Source organism: Canis aureus, chromosome 30 (assembly GCF_053574225.1).
Source record: "Canis aureus isolate CA01 chromosome 30, VMU_Caureus_v.1.0, whole genome shotgun sequence".
Taxonomy (NCBI): Eukaryota; Metazoa; Chordata; class Mammalia; order Carnivora; family Canidae; genus Canis; species Canis aureus.
Window position 1 is genome coordinate 12,499,433 of NC_135640.1, and position 17,631 is coordinate 12,517,063.

Genomic DNA, 17,631 nt, shown 5'->3' on the forward strand with positions numbered 1-17,631 from the left:
TTGTGAATATTTACATTCAAATATTTATTGAATGCATGAATAAAGGAATGACTAATGGATCATTTTGGATTGCTTGAGGATGGTGTGAAGCCAGAGGATCCAACCTGTTCCAGGTCATGTTCATTGTGAACCAGCTTTAAATAGTTGCTTAGGTATGGATCCAGTGAATAAATGTATGCGTGATTCATGTGAGAGAAATCACAGACTAACCCAGACCAGAGAACAGAGTACCTCAGTCACCTTCTTCCAGGTCATGTTTATCTGAATATCTCTTCTCTATATTTTCTATATATGTAATTTGTTGTTTATAGTAGAAAAAGATAAAAACAAGAGCACAGGCACAGAATGCAGACACTATCTCTTGAATCACATGCAGCTAACTACTAGAAATGTTGCTTCAGAGAGGTCTGTAAGAAAAGCAAATTCAAGAATAATGTTACTGAAGATGTAGCCAAGGCATCATAATTGCACAGAAACAAAATTCTTCTAAATCTCTATATTCAGAAGGTTCAAATGGAACCCTACCAAGAAGGAAGGGAAATCATATGGACAAAACTGTATATTTATACGGCCATTTGGGAGAATCCTGAAAGAAGTATTTTTGACATTCATCTCATCTGTGTCCATCCTTATTCTCACTCTTCCCTGCAGTTCTACTAACCAGAGGTCTCTATGCATTTATACCTGTGAATCTCCACATTGTATTTCCTGAAAGCTACTCTGTACATTTTCCATCAAAATGCTAAATGCTAAAGCATTCAGTGCTCCGCTCTTAGGAAAACGAATACAAATAGTACTGGTATGCTTATTTACAGTCATGAATCATATCCCCATGTCTCATACCAGTTGAGCCACACAAAAATTGGGTGAGCATTCTTAATATGTACATTTCACAGGTGAGAAAACAGAGGCTCTCTTGGAAAGAATGACCTACTCAGATCTATTTATCCACAAGTGGGATCATCATGATCTGAATGTAGGCCTTGTAACACCATTAAAGCTGTCTCTTGAGATTTTACACTTTATGGAAGTGTGATAACAATTTAACATGTCAGTACTTCCTATGAATATTTACACTTTAAAGTGAAAGTAAAGACTGGCAATGTATAACCCAAAGTTTCCTTAGTAGTAAAAAATATAATATTTTGACAACTCTAGATGTTTTACTGGTAGAGAGGGTTATTTTTCCATTTCCTAAGGGTGAAGTTGACTCAGCCCTGATTAATCTCACTGATTTCCAGATTCCTCTTTGTCTGCAAATGGTGAAACCAGAATACTGATTTAATTTTAATTTAGCCCATTTTTATTTCTGTAGTGTTGTAGATGGAGTTTGTTTTGAATGCTTCTTTTCATTGTAATTCACAAATTTGTTTCAGAGCATATTAGACACTTCAGCAGAACAAATAATTCTCTCAAGTCATTTCAAGGTATTTTCTTCTGTGCAATATACAAAGCAAAGTTGTATTGAGATACTGACTTGCACTAGGATAATATAAGTTGAGCTCAAGGAAGCACAACCAAAAGAGAGGGAGAAAGAAAACTCAGTGAGTGGGAGTTTTACCATGTGCACACACAAATACATACACAGTGGACAAACCTACAGAAGTCTTGATTGTACTTCAGTATTACATCCTCACACATTTGTTTTGCTCTGTTTAAGAATAATACCAATAGCTTTAAGGCAGTATGGGGACTTAGGTATATCATCTGTCAAAACCCAAGCAAATTCTGATTTCAGCATCCAGCTAGAATTTAAATAGAGCCCTCATTTTCCATTAGATCATCCTATTTCTAAACTCATTCTGTTTCCTTTTTACTATACTGTACCTTCATGAAGGTGCTAATTCAAACCTTTTGACAAACATAGAAATAGATGAATATTTTTATTTTCTATAGTGAAAGATTCAAAGATACAGTCAGGCAATCCTCCTGAAGATGGTTAAACTAAAGTAACTAGTACATTTGCTGAAGTACTTAACGCGGGGTTTGATTTTAAATGTTTGTCATACACCCTTTGCAAAAGATTACCTATTCCGTCACTACCATAATTTCCAGTTCTTTTACGTCTTTAATCAGGTTAAAGCCAGAAATGCCCTGGCTACATTGTTTGGTTGAAATTAAATAGGCCAAATTTCCATTGCTGGTTAAAATTTTTTTAGTGGGAAGGGTGGGAGGGCAAAAAAAAAGAAAAAAAAGAAAAAAAATTTTAAAAAAATGTTTTTAGTGACTCAAGTGCATTATTTTCTTTTCTACTTTCAAAAGGTGACTGGGGTAAAGGAGGCAAACCCAGTGTAGAATAGAGTGTGTGTACTCCCAAGAAAGTTGATAGAAACATAATTTAGACATGAATTCAAATTAAGTTTATAATAAAATAATTTCATGCCTTCAGGAAGTAATTTAATTATCAATAAAATATCAAATAACTACAGTAATTAAAGCAATTGAGGGTAAAGCATTATCATTCTCTGCATTTGTGTGTGGTGGCTCGCCTGTTGCCTGAATGTTTGTTTATAGTTCTCCAAAAATCAATATTGTATTTTTCATACAGCTTCGTAAAATAAGCTACAAGTGCTAGTGTTAACTTTTATCTATAGTATTTATTTTCAAAATGTTTTTCTATTTGTAAAAAAGAATGTCTTAAAATATTTGGCAATTTCAGCCATGTAGCTATTTTTTTAAGTTTAAAAGGATATACAGATCTTTTTTAGATAGCTTGAAACACAAAACATATGAAGAGGTGTACTGTTCTTTCTCCATACACAGAGGCCTGAATTTTACAAAGAAACCCTATTGGCTTCAATTGTATTGAACAAAGGCACTGAAATGCACTGTAGCTTAAATATTTGACTAAAATAGGGATGTAAAAGCTATCTTAAGAGCAAATAATGGGATGTATAAAGTGTCACCAAAGTAAGAGTTGTAAATATGAACATAAGAGATGCAATAGAAGTGGTGTGCCTGTATCAAGAAGCTAACACAAATGACTCCCTTTTTTCATAAGCCCATAGATTATGATTCAGTAATTCAACTTATAATATGTTCCAAGTATACACATACATAAATATATACATTTCCATATATATACAAACACCTATATGCATATGCATACATATACATAAATTTTACATTCTGTATCTAGTATTTTTTTTTCTTTACCCCTTTGTTTATTTCACCTATCCCCCATCCACATCCTTCCCTGTGGCAGCCACCAGTTCTGTATGTTTAAGAGTCTGGGATTTTTCGTTTGTCTCTTTTTTCTCTTTGTTAGTTTCTGGTTTTGTTTTCATTGGGTAAATACCCAGTAGTGGAATTATTGGATCATGTGGTAATTCTATTTTTAATAGAAATAGTGGCTGCACCAGTTTGTATCCCCACTGACTGTGCATGAGGGTTCCTTTTTCTGTACTTCCTACTAACACTTGTTATTTCCTCTCTTTTGGATTTTAGCTGTTCTGACATGTGGGAGGTGATATCTTATTGTGGTTTTGATTTACATTTCTCTAATGATTAGTGCCATGGAGAATCTTTTTAGATGCCTGTAGGTGATTGTATGTCTTCTTTGGAAAAAAAAATTATTCATGTCCCCTACTCATTTTTTAATCAGGTTATTTGAGAGGGTTTTTTGGGGGCATTGAGTTGTGTAAGTTCTTTATATATTTTTAATATAAACCTTTTATCAAATACATCTTTTGAAGATATTTCTCACATTCAGTAGGTTGCCTTGTCATTCTGTTGATGGTTTCCTTTGCTGTTGCAAAAGATTTTTATTTGATGTAGTCCCAATAGTTTAATTTTGCTTTTGTTTTCCTTGCCTGAGGAGATATATCTAGAAATATGTTTCTCTAACCAATGTCAGCGAAATTACTACCTATGTTTTCTTCTAGGAGTTTTATGGTTTCAGGTCTCACATTCAGGTCTTTAAACCATTTCAAATTTATTTTTGTTTTTGGTGTAAGAAAATGTTCCAGATTTATTCTTTTGCATGTAGCTGTCCAGTTTCCCAGCACAGTTTGTTGAAGAGATTCTGTTTTCTCTATTGTGTGTTCTTGTCTCTTTTGTTGTAGATCTGTTGATCATATATGCATGAGTTTATTTCTGAACTCTATTCTTTTCTATTGACCCATGTGCCTGTTTTTGTGCCAGTACCATACTGTTTTGATTATTAAGCTTTGTAGTATATTTTGAAATCTGGAATTGTGATATCTCCAGCTTTTTCTTCTTTCTCATGATTGCTTTGGCTACTTGGGTTTTTTTTGTGGTTCCATACACATTTGAGTATTGTTTGTTTTAGTTCTGTGAAAAATGTTGTTGGTATATTGATAGACATTGCATTAAATCCATAGATTGCTTTGGCTGCTATGGACATTTTAACAATGTCCAATGTTTTTTTCCAATCCATGAACATGGATAGTTCTTCCATTTGTTTGTATCATCTTCAATTTCTTACATCAGTGTTTTGTAGTTTTTAGAATACAAGCCTTTCACCTCCTTGGTTAAATTTATTCCTAGATACTATATTATTTTATTTCTACTGATAGTATCTTAACTTTTAAATTGGTTGTATGCCATGTTTGTTCAAGAACAAAATAATAATAATAGGGAAAATAAAATGTAAACATACTTTGTAGCTGATGGCATTTGTTAGTTTTGGTCTTTCTTAGTAGATTTGCATTTTTCATAGTTGTAGAGTCAGGAGTTTTTTTCTTGGTGTGCTTGTATTTTTTTAATATCAATCCATTCACTTAGAGAAAGAGAGACCGAGAGAGAGAGAAAGCATGTGCAAGAGCAGGGGGTAGGGGGTGATGGCAGGCAGCAGAGGGAGAAGGAGAGGAGTAGACTCCCCACTACGTACAGAGTCAAACTTGGGGCTGGATCCCACCCTGAGAGCATGACCTTAGCTGAAACCAGGATTCAGTTGCCCAACCAACTGAGCCACCCAGGAGCCCCTTGCTGTGCTTATATTAATATGTATACTAAAAAAAATAAGTCTGGATTATAAAAAAGTAAATTTTATCAGTTTAAACATTGATTGAAAATATGTAGATGCTCAATTCTACTATTTTCTGAGTCTGCTAACAGCTCATTTTTCTTATAAATGCTTGGACTCTCTAGTGAATGCACTATCATTAAAACTAAACTAGTGTTCTTAGGACAAAAGAACAAAACTTGACCTCTTTCTCACATGTGAAAACAATAAAGCAAAATAGAGCTTCATTCATAAAGTCTCTTAACCATAGTAATTTCTACAGAAAATTAAGCTACTACATACTGAGTGCATATTACATACATCTATGCAATTCATCTTCACACTTAAATATATATATATATGTATATACACATAAACGTATACACATAAATTAATTCTGCAATATATAGCTATTATTTTCCTTACTGTGCAGAAGTAAACTGAGACATAACATTTATGCCACTTGTCCAAGGCTGCAGTGCTAAAAACTGATGGAGTTGGTCTAAGCATATCTGATTCTTTAAACCCAGGTTTTTGCATTAATCCAGTATGGTCCTCTAGAATCTCAAGTGGAAATTTTCACAATGGAACATCAAGATGAATTAAAATACGAACATAAGAAAGAGATATATGAACCCAAATGGTTATGGGTTGTACCACAAGAATCCACTCCTCTACTAGGTATTTAGTGAGATCTATGAATATAAAAATAGGTAAGACATGGTCCTGCCTTAATCATCATCTAATGGGAAACACATAAGTCAACAAAGACTTTTAAAACATGTATCATTTTGGCAATAACATGTTGACAATATCTCTAGGAGCAGAGAGAATATTTAATAGCCTTCAAAGAGTGATGAAGTGGACCTTCACAAAAGAGGAAATTCAAGTCAGAGCCAAGTAGTAGAAGTAACTGTAAAAGTTACTACAGAAACAGGAGGGCAGGGTCATCAGAACCAGAGAGAACAGCACACAGAGGTGGCACAGAAAATATGGGCTGACATCTAGGGTGAGTAGGAGGAAAGAAGTCATAGAAGATAGTATCAGACAGGGAGGGAGAGCCTGCCGTGTTGTGCCAAGTCATATTAAAATGCTTGATTTTGTTATACTAAGGTAATTAAAATATTAACGATATTATCTGGTTGAACTCATTGACCACAATGGCTAGCACATTGTATCCTGAATAAAACAGATCATGGAGTGGATGCAAAAATGTGTGGTACTTAATAACTTGGATCCTGGAACAAAAAGTCTTGTTCTGGATTTTAGTTCCACAGCTCTGGGGCTTTGGGAAAAACATGTGATCTCTCTGAGTCTCAGTTTCTTTTTTGTAAAAGACAAATAAAAATTGCAACAACAGGGATGCCTAGGTGGCTCAGTGGTTAAGCATCTATTTTAGGCTCAGGGTGTGATCCCGTGGCCCAGGGATCGAGTCCTGCCTTGGGCTCTCTGCAGGGAGCCTGCTTCTCCCTCTGCACGCTATGCCTCTTTCTGTGTGTCTCTCATGAATAAATAAATAAAATCTTTAAAAGAATAGTTAAGATGGAAAATTTTTAAAAATTACAATAACAACAATAATGGTATTGCTTACTAACATTTTATTAACGCTTGCTTTATCCTCAGTAATGTTTTAAGATACTTCATCGTATTTACTCATTTAATGATTTAATATTCTCAACCACCTACAAGTAGATAGTATCGTTACCCTCATTTTACAGAGCAGAAAATACAGGCCAAAAGAAGGTAAGGTAAAAGTATGGATTTACATGCAGAACACACACTGCTGCTAAGAGCTTTGGTGGAAGGTGCACTGTACCTGCTGTTGTCTGGCACCTGGTGCAAGGTATTGGCTACGATGCCTCATTCATCTCCTCATGGCCCTTCAGCCTCCAGTAGGAGAGACCAGGTGCCTTTTGTGGCAGTCTTCAGGCTCAGTTCCAGGAAGACAAAAGCAGAGGCACAACCTCAGAAGTCAGGCATGTCACTTTTGCTGCATTCCATTGGTCAAAATGAATCACAAAGCTAATCCAGTGTCAGGTCGTGTTGAAATAGACTCGACTTATTCATGGGTAGGATCACCAGAGCAACATATAAATGATCATTAGGATCGACAGCAACTGCTGCGTTCATCTTTGCAAACACTACCATAGATTTTTCAGGGGGGCCTTCAATTTTGATCAGTGGACACATTCACAGTTCTGTGTAAGAACATGATGACATTCAGGTACCATGAGAACCTCAGCTATGGAAAACTGAATTTGGTATGCTAGCTTAAATATATATTGGTAAGACATACCATAGAGAGGTTTTACTAACATGAGTTGAAGATTCTTTAGTTTGTTCTCATAACTGGAAAATTAAATTGAATAAAGCATTCTCTTTTTTCATGAATATCCATTACTCAATATTCCGATGTATATAAACCTCTCAATTCTTCTGTCAGTGATAAAAATTAGAGCTTTGACTGTTACTATACTAAAAGTGCAGAATATTGTGAATTCTGAAACACCTGTTCATGTAGGAAAACACTGATACTTTTAGAATGAGTTAAATAAAATCTGATGTCATGCAAAGTCGCACATGGTTTTTAGTTTCATGAGTATTTATTTTTAAGTTCCAGCAGAAATCTTCGTTTTTCTGTCAATGCTGTCATGCTTTTCAGTGGTTTATTAGAAGGCCAGTAGTACATTTTATGGATAAGAATTGGAAATACTGGAAGTACTATGTATCTTATGGATAGTCATAGCTCTATTATTTCATTATGGAATTGTTTTAAGGCCAGACTCAAAAGATTAGTCTTCCAAAAGTTAGCCTGCAAATTACTGTATTTAAGAAAAGTCTTAATCAGTAATATGCAAACCTAAATGCCAGATAGGCTTTGACCATGGTGTAATCATGCCTCCTGCACTATGGCTGACCTGCAGTCTCTTTTTCCCAAGGCCTTTTCCAGAGAAGTGTCAGGATTAACATCAGTTCCCTGTCAATTGCCAGTTAGTGGACCCGAACCCTCTCATAGCATTACACTTTTAGAAAATCAGACCACAGACTTGGAATTCAAAATAAGCCTTTTTCACTTTATTTTTTTTAAAGCTTGATTTATTTATTTATGATAGACATAGACAGAGAGAGAGGCATAGACACAGGCAGAGGGAGAAGCAGGCTCCACGCTGGGAGCCCGACGCGGGACTCGATCCAGGGACCCCAGGATTGTGCCCTGGGCCAAAGGCAAGCGCCAAACCGCTGCGCCACCCAGGGATCCCTGCCTTTTTCACTTTAACTAAAACCCTGTACAAGAAGGACCCAGAGTTCTGAGAGTGGACCTCACCAGGCACTAGCAATGTTAAAGACACTCTTTAGTTTCTTACCGTGTTCAAACTGTAGTTTATACATTTATACAGACATACCCTTAGAATCTACTTGAAAACCTGTAGAGGGTGGAACTCGGAATACTCAGGAAAGAGAAACCTATGATACTGCAGCCGGGTGATTCCTACATGTAAGAGGTGTGATTAAATACAGAACAAAGAAAAAAAGTAAATAAATGTTAAAATAAAAGGAGTGTCTGGATGGCTCAGTTGGTTAAACATTTGACTCTTGATCTCAGCTCAGGTCTTGATCTCAGGGTCCTGAGTTGGACTCCACACTGGATATGGAGCCTACTTAAAAAAACAAAATTAGAAAAATACATGACTAGGATATTATCTTGTTTGTCCAATTAAACATTAAAGATCTATCAATTTGCTGAGGCTGCACCTTTCCATTTATGATGGCGGTGGGCCTCTTCCTCACACTGCCTTGCTCAGAACTTGTAACATTTTCTCCTTGTTCTCAGATGTAACTCAGTGCTCCTTGAATCAGCATTGGAGGTTTTGTACACTAACCTGCCTTTCACTGTGGATTTCTTATAAAGGGTGTCAGCCACAGCCACAGGGGGGCCCTTCATGTGGCCTTACAAATGCACATTCAAGTCTCTTTTTCCCATTTATTCACTCCGGTTCTAAATATTCTAACACTGGTCATCAGTTGTCCTTGATGAACTTTTAATATTAATCCTGCTTATGTTAAAACTTCCTGTACACATTTCCTTTATACTTAATCTATTTTCCAGACCCTTTTAGCATTAAATGTGTCTTTTATTCTTTAGAACCTGATTCATTTGTGGTTTTGTTCCTTTTTTTCTAAGTTTTCTTGCTGTCTAATTAACTAAATCATGAGTTGATGGGCATAGTTCTAATATCTGTTTAGGACAACAGCATCTGTACACATCTGTCAATGTATGTAACTATCATTCTTATTTATATACTAAAAGAATTTCAGGCTTGCTAGTAGCCTATTTTGGATATCCATGTGTCCAATTAAAATTTGGTGTTAAAGTTATTTGCATAAAACAGTTCTTTTTATTTGTTTGTTAATTTATTCATCCAATTAAACAATTATTGAGACTATGTATAAATAGCTGTTCTAATTACCAGTGGAAAGAATGAGATGCTGTCATGGCTGAACATGTTTTTCATTGATCATGGCATTAGGAACACAATGAAATAATTTCTGCAAAAGTCTTTTTAGCCCCCATATATCTTTATATATCAAATTGATGGAATCCACTTCAGGTGATATAAAATTAATTTTGGCTGAATTTTAAGTTTTCTCGATGGGATGAGCACTAGATGTTAGACGTTGGCAAATTGAATTTGAATAAAATATTTAAAAAAAAGAATTTTAAATTCTTGCCCTTCTCTAATGTGCTAGGTTACTACTGATTATTGTAATGTGGTATCAGAAAAAAGCAGTGGGTGGAAAGCTCTTAAGAAATGGGGAGTCCAAAAAAAAAAAAGAAATGGGGAGTCCTCTTTCATCAGACATAGAAAGAAATTCATTGGTATCGTTCTAAAAAGCAGGGGCCAGGGATGGATTTAGGGCTTCTTGGAGAAAGTTTTAAAAAAATGAGAACACCACCTTTCACAGTTTTTGTTCCACATTGATATTCCTCCCAGGTGAAACTCATACCAGTGGATTATCAAATGGGAATATTGAGGTCTATGATGTGTCTGATGCTGTCCTCAGGACCCAATGGACAGAGATTTCTTAGAAATAGGGCATTTTATCAATCTCATAGAAGCAGAGACTACAATGATGGTTGTCAGGGGCAGGAGAGGAAGGAGAGATGTTGATCAAAGAATACAAAGTTCCAGTTATAAGATGAATAAGTTCTAGGGATCTAATGTACAGCATAGTGATTATAGTTAATAATACTGTATTATAGATTTGAAAGTTGCTAAGAGAGTAAATCTTACATGCTCTCACCACCAAAACCAGATGGTAATTCTGTGACATTATGCAGGTGTTAGCTAACTAAGGGTGGTAATCATTTTGCAATACGTAAGTGTATTAAATCAACACATTGTATATCTTAAACTTACACAATGTTCTATGCTAATTATATCTCAATAAAACTGGGGAAGGTAATTTTAAAAAAAGAGAATTTTATGTAGGAGAATGATGACATTTTTGTAATAATCCGGTTATAAAATATGTTTCAAAACTAGACCTGTAGCCTAACTGTGCATGGACATCTAGCTGGAGTGGAAAATCAGAGACAGTTAGGAACAGTGACTATTTACCATTCTAAACACATGCAAATGCAAATTCTCAAAAATACTTTGCTAGTCAAGCAAACAAAATAAAAAACACAAATCTATATTGTTGATTAAAATATAATTTTTTCAGTTGGTGTCCCTCAAATTCATATATTTTCACCTGACCTCACTCACAGGAAGAGATGAGAAAATGATGTGGTTGACTGGAGTTATGGGTGCAGCCACAGCCTTTACGAGGAAGCTGATGTGGGCACCAAAATCACGATTTTGGAAGTAGTTGTGATGAAAAGAAACGAGTGGGTTGTTGTGACTCAGGCTATAGGCATTATCTATTGCTGTGTAATAAATTACCCTCAAAGTTCAGCAGCTTAAAACAACAAACATACAGTTTCTGAGGATCAGGAAGCTGTTCCAGCTTAGCTGGTGGTTCCAGGGTGGGGTGTTGTGAGGTTGCCATCAAGCTGGCAGCCAGGGCTGCAGGCATCAGGGTCCATCAGCTCAGGCAGATGGTTGTCGGCCAACCTCACCTTCTTGCTGTTTGAGCCTCTCTCCATAATCTCCCTGAGTTTCCTCACAATATGGCAACTGGCTTCCCCAGAGTAAATGATCAAAAGGAGGGAGAATGTGCACAAGAAGAAAAACTCGATGTCTTTCACAACCTAATCTCATTGTCACACCATTACTTCAACCTTATTTTCAACAGCATCCCAGTCTATACTGTGGAATGGGAATTAATGTTCATTTCTGGAAAGGAAAGAATATTAAAGAATTTGTGGAAATATTTTAAAACCACCATAGGAACTCTGGCATTTTCTAGTCTAGATCTTTTTTTAAATAAGATTTTATTTATTTATTCATGAGAGACTCAGAAAGAGGCAGAGACATAGGCAGAGGAAGAAGCAGGCTCCCTGTGGGAAGCCCAATGCGGGACTCGATCCCAGGATCCTGGGATCATGCCCTGAGGCAAGGGCAGATGCTCAACAGCTGAGCCACCCAGGAATCACTCTAGTCTAGATCTTTGATGTTGGGAAGTATTTTAACCTCCCAAACATCAGGGGCTTTTGTTTATTAGCTTATTTGTTTCTACTCACCAGTTGTGTTTCTTTTTTTTAACTGAAAAATGTATTTATTAACAATCAGACTAATTTCACAAAACTGGCTTGAGGATTAATGGAGGTAATGTTTAAAAAATTTGCAAAGTGCTATAGGAAAATAATGTATCTTTTAGTAGCATCTGTAGTTGTAGTTGTGATGTTATCCTCTAGACAAGTGCTTTATCCTGTAAAATATGGTATGGGGATATCTCACATGTTATTAATATTATCATTGATTTATAGTTGAAGAATGACCACTAGAATTACTCATGGTTGGGTGAGACTGTCTATAACTGACATTATATATACATGTTTCCCAACCATAGAGCAACAGCATGTCTTATCAATTTTATGTCTTTCACATCTATGCATCTGCCCACCTCCACAACCAGATACCCTAGGCCATTACCGTATCTTGCCTGGATTGCTGCAATAGACCTTCACTGGTGTTCCGATTAGAACTCTCACCCCGTCAGGTCCATTTAGCACACTGTAACCATTGTGCTTTTTTAAATTCAAATCTGCCTTATATGCGAACTAAGACTTTTACATATTGTGGACAAATGTACTATTTCTCACTAGGAGTAAGGTCTTATTTTTATAAGACAAACATTTTATATGTTTGTTTTATATGTTGTTTATAAGAAAAACATTGGTATGTTTTTCTTCTCACACAAATTTCAGTATTTCTTCCCTTTTTGGTTTGAAATGAGTGATGTTTTGGAAAGTTATGCAACAAAAAAGTAAAAGAAGGAAGATGAGGAAGGAGGGAAGAGGAGGAGGAGAATATTAAGTTCAAAAGACCGTTCTCTTCACCTTTGATCCTCAGGTCTACTTAGATAGCTCCACCCCAAGAAGGTTACTCTTCTTTCAAGAGAATAAGTTGGAGAAGTCAGCATCGCAGAAGCCAGCAGCAACCTTGGAACCCCTTTTGCCACACTCTCTATGTGCGACTCACCAGCCAATCTTGTTGATTCTGCCTTCAGAATGTGTTTCTAATCTATTCATTTTCTATTTATTTTACTTTATTTCTAGCACTGTTATCACTCGCTAAGGATATGGTCTCCTAACTAGTCTTCCTTCTTACATCCTGATACCCTCCAACTTATTCTCTTGAAAGAAGAGTAACCTTTTAATGTGAAAGCCCCTTGGAATATTGTTTAATATTCTTAATGTATTCTTAATATTCTTAACATAGCTTCCAGGACCCAAACTGAAAAGGTCTCCCCCTATCTCCCTAGCTGTTCTTTCATCCTAATATATGCCAAGCTCTTTTATGCCTGAGAAATTTTTACATAAGCTTTATGTCTGGCTGGAACTATTTTCTGCTTTTCCCACTTAAAATCTTCTCTTTCACTTCATTGCAGAAGCAATTTAAAGTATGCATCTTAAAAATAAATAAAATAAAAGTATCTACTGGTTAGATTGTAGTATATGGTGTCTCTTTCCACTCACTGGAATATCAGCTCCCTGAAGTGACTACATCCATTGACTTATTATAAATGCTCCAGTAATTAGCCTAGTACCTGACACATGTTGGATGCTCAGAAAATATTAGTTGAATGAATGAATAATAGGAGTCTTTTGACTGCTCCCATTAACTTCCTTGACTCAGGATTGATTTATTTGATTAGATGACTGATCACTTTTACTTAGGAAAAATGAGATTGCTCAACTCGATTGGCTCAGACCAGAGTGTGTTTGCACAGCCAAGTGGAGGTAGTGCTTGGAGAAGGAAGGAAGAAAAGGTGGAGAAATGTACTTCGGCTATTTGATGTCTTAAGTTGAAATAGCTGTGGACATGGGGAATTTAGGATGTGACTGCCAAATAACTGGCTTGGTACCAATTTGTAATTTTAGAGCAGACTAGGCCCATCTGCTGATAATCTTCAGTGCCTTTCTGTTAAAAAGTTTGCATATTTGAAAGCTGGTTTTAGAATATGTCTGCAGATTAGAAAGCTAGTCTTAGAATGTAACTATGATTTCCTTTTTATCTGTAACATCTTGTAATACTAATAGCCAAAGAAAGCAAATGATAGCATATAAATAAAGGCATATCCCATATCCATAATTGCCCCCTTTGATGAGCTCTCGATTCTTACCACATAAAAGTTAATACAGAATATAAGTTTTAAGCTTTTACTGGTGCAGTGTAGACCATAGGAGACTAAGATGTGCTTTAATTTAATGGTTAGAATTGACTTTATATTTTTAAAGTTTTTATTTATTTATTTAGTTTTTGGAGATGGGGAGAGAGAAGGGAGTTGGGACAGAGGGAAAGAGAGAGACTCTTAAGCAGGGTCCACACCCAGTGCAGAGCCCAACATGAGTTCAATCTCACAACCCTGAAATTATGCCCTGAGCCGAAATCAAGAGTCAAACACTTAACTGCCTGAACCACCTAGGCACCCCTAGAACTGACTTTAACTGAAAGAGAAGAATTATAAGTATAGTTTCCTATTTGTAATATCTTATAATACTCATGCCCAAGGAAAGCAGATGACAACATATAAATAAACACATGTCCAGAGCATGAAAGAAGTTATCTTTACTGTTTTTAAAAGAGTTACATTTTAGTTTTAAGACTTACCAACTCAAATTAAAATTCATAACATGGGAAAAATGTACCATCTAGTTCAAACTTTTAGTGAGTTTCTTCTGTGTACAGCAATCATTACTGAATGTAGGGATATAAAGAAAATAGAATACAATCAGGTCCACAATGAGGTATATACCTGGTATTGAAAACACACACACACACACAGATCTAACCTTTATATAATTGTTGAGATCTCTACTTCTAGGTGAATACTTCATGGGAGAAATGGATAGTTGTACCTGAGAAAGTCTGAAAAGATAAACTTGTATTCAGCTGTTAAGCATTAATAGGATTATACAACGTAGTGGTGGGAGAAAGTTATTTCAAGAAGAAAGATAATATGTAAAAAGACCTGACAGTCTGGAAGTTCATGTCCTTTAGAGAACAGGGAGTTTCCTAAGATGGCTAGATTTGATGAGTCATAAAGGAATGAGAAAAAATAAAATGGTCCTGGTCAGTCAGATTATTTTCTCTTCTGTGATTCCACAGAAATCACATATATATTTTCACTGCATTTGTCAAACATATCGCATGAAAAATTATTCATTTACATATGGCTTTCCCTTTAAACTGTGAGCTTAGTATATGAATATTTACTATTCATGATGTATTGATATATTATAGAAACTCAAAGAATATTTCTTGAATCAAAGAGTCTAGAAAATTTATGTTTGAACCACATTCAGAATGCTCTGTGTCATAGGACTAGTTAAAATGTTTAGAGTTGTGTTGTTTTTGCTTCAAAACTGAGGCAATTCCTCATAATAATCTGAATTCCTATCTTCTGAAAATCTGAAACACCTGGCACTCCAGGAGGCGGCAACTCGCAGCTGAAGTTAAGTGGTGGCTGCCATCTTTCTTGGAACTTTCTCTGCACATGCCCCAGTCCCCACCTCCCCCTCTTGTCTTCCACCCCTCCTGTTTCCTCAAGCTATGTGATCTGCTTGGCTGCTGTAGACTTGTTTTCTTCCTCCTCCTCTGCTGCAGAGCAGGGGACTAACAGTAAACAGTACATTCTCAGGAATGTGTTCTAGAAATATGTTTTGGCAGTTGTTGGAACCATTTCAGTGTGGATGTAGGTCAGGTTGTAGAATATTATTATGTGGTTAGCAGCATCCTAAAATAGCTTTATATGCTTGTTAAAATAAATGGATGTAGATTATTCTATAATGTTCTTAGGAGCATGAAGTTATTTTTATTGAAAAGAATATATATATATATATATATATATAAAATCAGTTTGGCCGTGAAGTGAAGGCAAGCTTCCTATGTCATTGCAGTGTTGTTGCAAAATAATGAAGACAATATTGCAATTTGTCCATGGGAATAGACTTATTTGTAAAACAGAGAAGTACAATTTGCTGAAAAATCAGTTCAGCTTATGAGGTGATAAAGATAATCCTGCAGGAAACAGGAGAGATGGGATATACCCATTTGTATTTACCAAGCAAATGAGTGTATATGCTACAATGTAGATAATCCTTGAATATGCAGTGTACATTGCATTTTAACCTACTCCATTGGACTTGAGATATTTTTGGCCGATTGTCTCTTGACATTATTCAGAGAATTCTCTAAATATTAAAAAAAAAAACACATAGTACAAGCTAAGTAGGAAAGATAGATTGTTTACCACTCCCTTTTTTCAGAGGTATTTTTATCACGCCTTACCAGCAGATATTTATATATCTAATCCCTTCTCTAAGACGCTAAGATAGAGTTTTGAGAACAAGAGTGTTTTTTTTCCTCCTCTCCTTAACAACCACCTCTGTTTGAAATGAGGTGTGTTAGCAGTGCCAAATTTAAATATTCAGGTTCATCAAGTACTATAATCTGTGGTACAGAAATGGGTAGGTGGGAAAATGCTGAAATCTCAGCTTCTTCTTGTTATCATGTTATGAAAAATGTTGACAAACATTTGGAAGAAGTGAGAGTTGGCAGGAGCAGGTTAGGAACTGGTAGCTGCAGAGACCAGAGAAAATTGTCAGCTTATCTCTCCTGACATTTTGCTTATGTATAGAGGAAGGCTTTACATCCTTTTCTAATTTTTTTTAACATTCCTGCATAATTCAAATGGAGAGCCTGAAGAGAACGTACCTGTTTTTTTAAAATGTATGGGGAAAACAGCATTTTTGCATTTCTGCTGACTGAAAGGACAGGATTGGCTCCAGGTTTCTATTCCCAGGAAAAGCCTCAGGTTCGGCTGTGACAGGACTCTCCATAGAGGTTATTTTTACCTGGCATGGCTGTGCTGTTACTGATGCTGCTGCTCTCGATGGCAGAAATAACTTCTCCTGTGGGTGTCTCGGGCAGAATGAAGGCTGGGTCAAGGTGGAGAGGTGAAAAGAATCGTGAGTAACTGGGATTTTTTACTCTTGGTGCATTTCTATCTCTCTTCTTTTTATTTAAGAATGCATCGGCTTTGCCTCGCTTTGCAGTTCACAGCATTTCCAAGAGGTTGTTTTAAGACTTAAAAATAATTTTACACATTAAATATGCATGCAGAATAAATGGCCTCCACCTTCTGTAGGCTCCACACATCTGCAATATTGTTCTGGATTTCATTGCAAGACTTTTGCTTGGCTTTCCTCGTTAACTCTTACAATTCCTGAGGCTTGTAAAGACTGAGCAGATAGATCCAAAGGCCATGTATGTAAATTAATGTCACCTCTTGTACAGAAAGTTCAAATGTGTTGCTGACATTTGTTGATATTCAAGTGCTAGCTGTGTAATAACATTCCTACATATACACATTTTGTTTTGAGGGTAATGAGAAAGGAAAATGAGAAGTGGCAAATGTGATGAGAGCTTTGATTTGAATAACTTAGGAATTGATTCTTTATAGTTGGGAGTTGCAGGTTGATAAACGTACTGCTCTACAGACAGTCAGTTCTTTATTCTCTCCCTATGAAAATCCAAGACCTCCACAATCACGCTATTAAATTTGTATATGTACATAAGGCATGTAGTGTTTAAATAACTATTGTAGTTTTATTTTCTTTTAAGATTTTATTTATTTATTCATGATAGACATAGAGAGAGAGAGAGGCAGAGACACAGGCAGAGGGAGAAGCAGGCTCCATGCCGGGAGCCCAACGCGGGACTCAATCCCGGGACTCCAGGATCATGCCCTGGGCTGAAGGCAGACGCTAAACCACTGAGCCACCCAGGGATCCCCACTATTGTAGTTTTAGAAGTGAATCTGTTTCTGGTATCATTGGAGGAGAGAGAAATGGATTTGACATTTGTTTCCCTCTGAGCTAATTGGCCAGATCTGTCCTTTCTCCTCTTTGCCATCCCATTGGCCACCATAGGCCCCGCTTCTATGTGTGTGTGTGCATGTGTGCATGTGGAAAGCTTACCCATAGAAACATT

At 36.2% G+C, this 17,631-nt stretch overlaps 1 protein-coding gene across 6 annotated transcripts in view; it reads left to right on the plus strand.

The window, feature by feature from the left end:
- The window catches only part of ROBO1 (roundabout guidance receptor 1), a 1,120,933-nt gene that overhangs the window by 316,399 nt on the left and 786,903 nt on the right, over positions 1-17,631 (plus strand). The window lies entirely within an intron of this gene.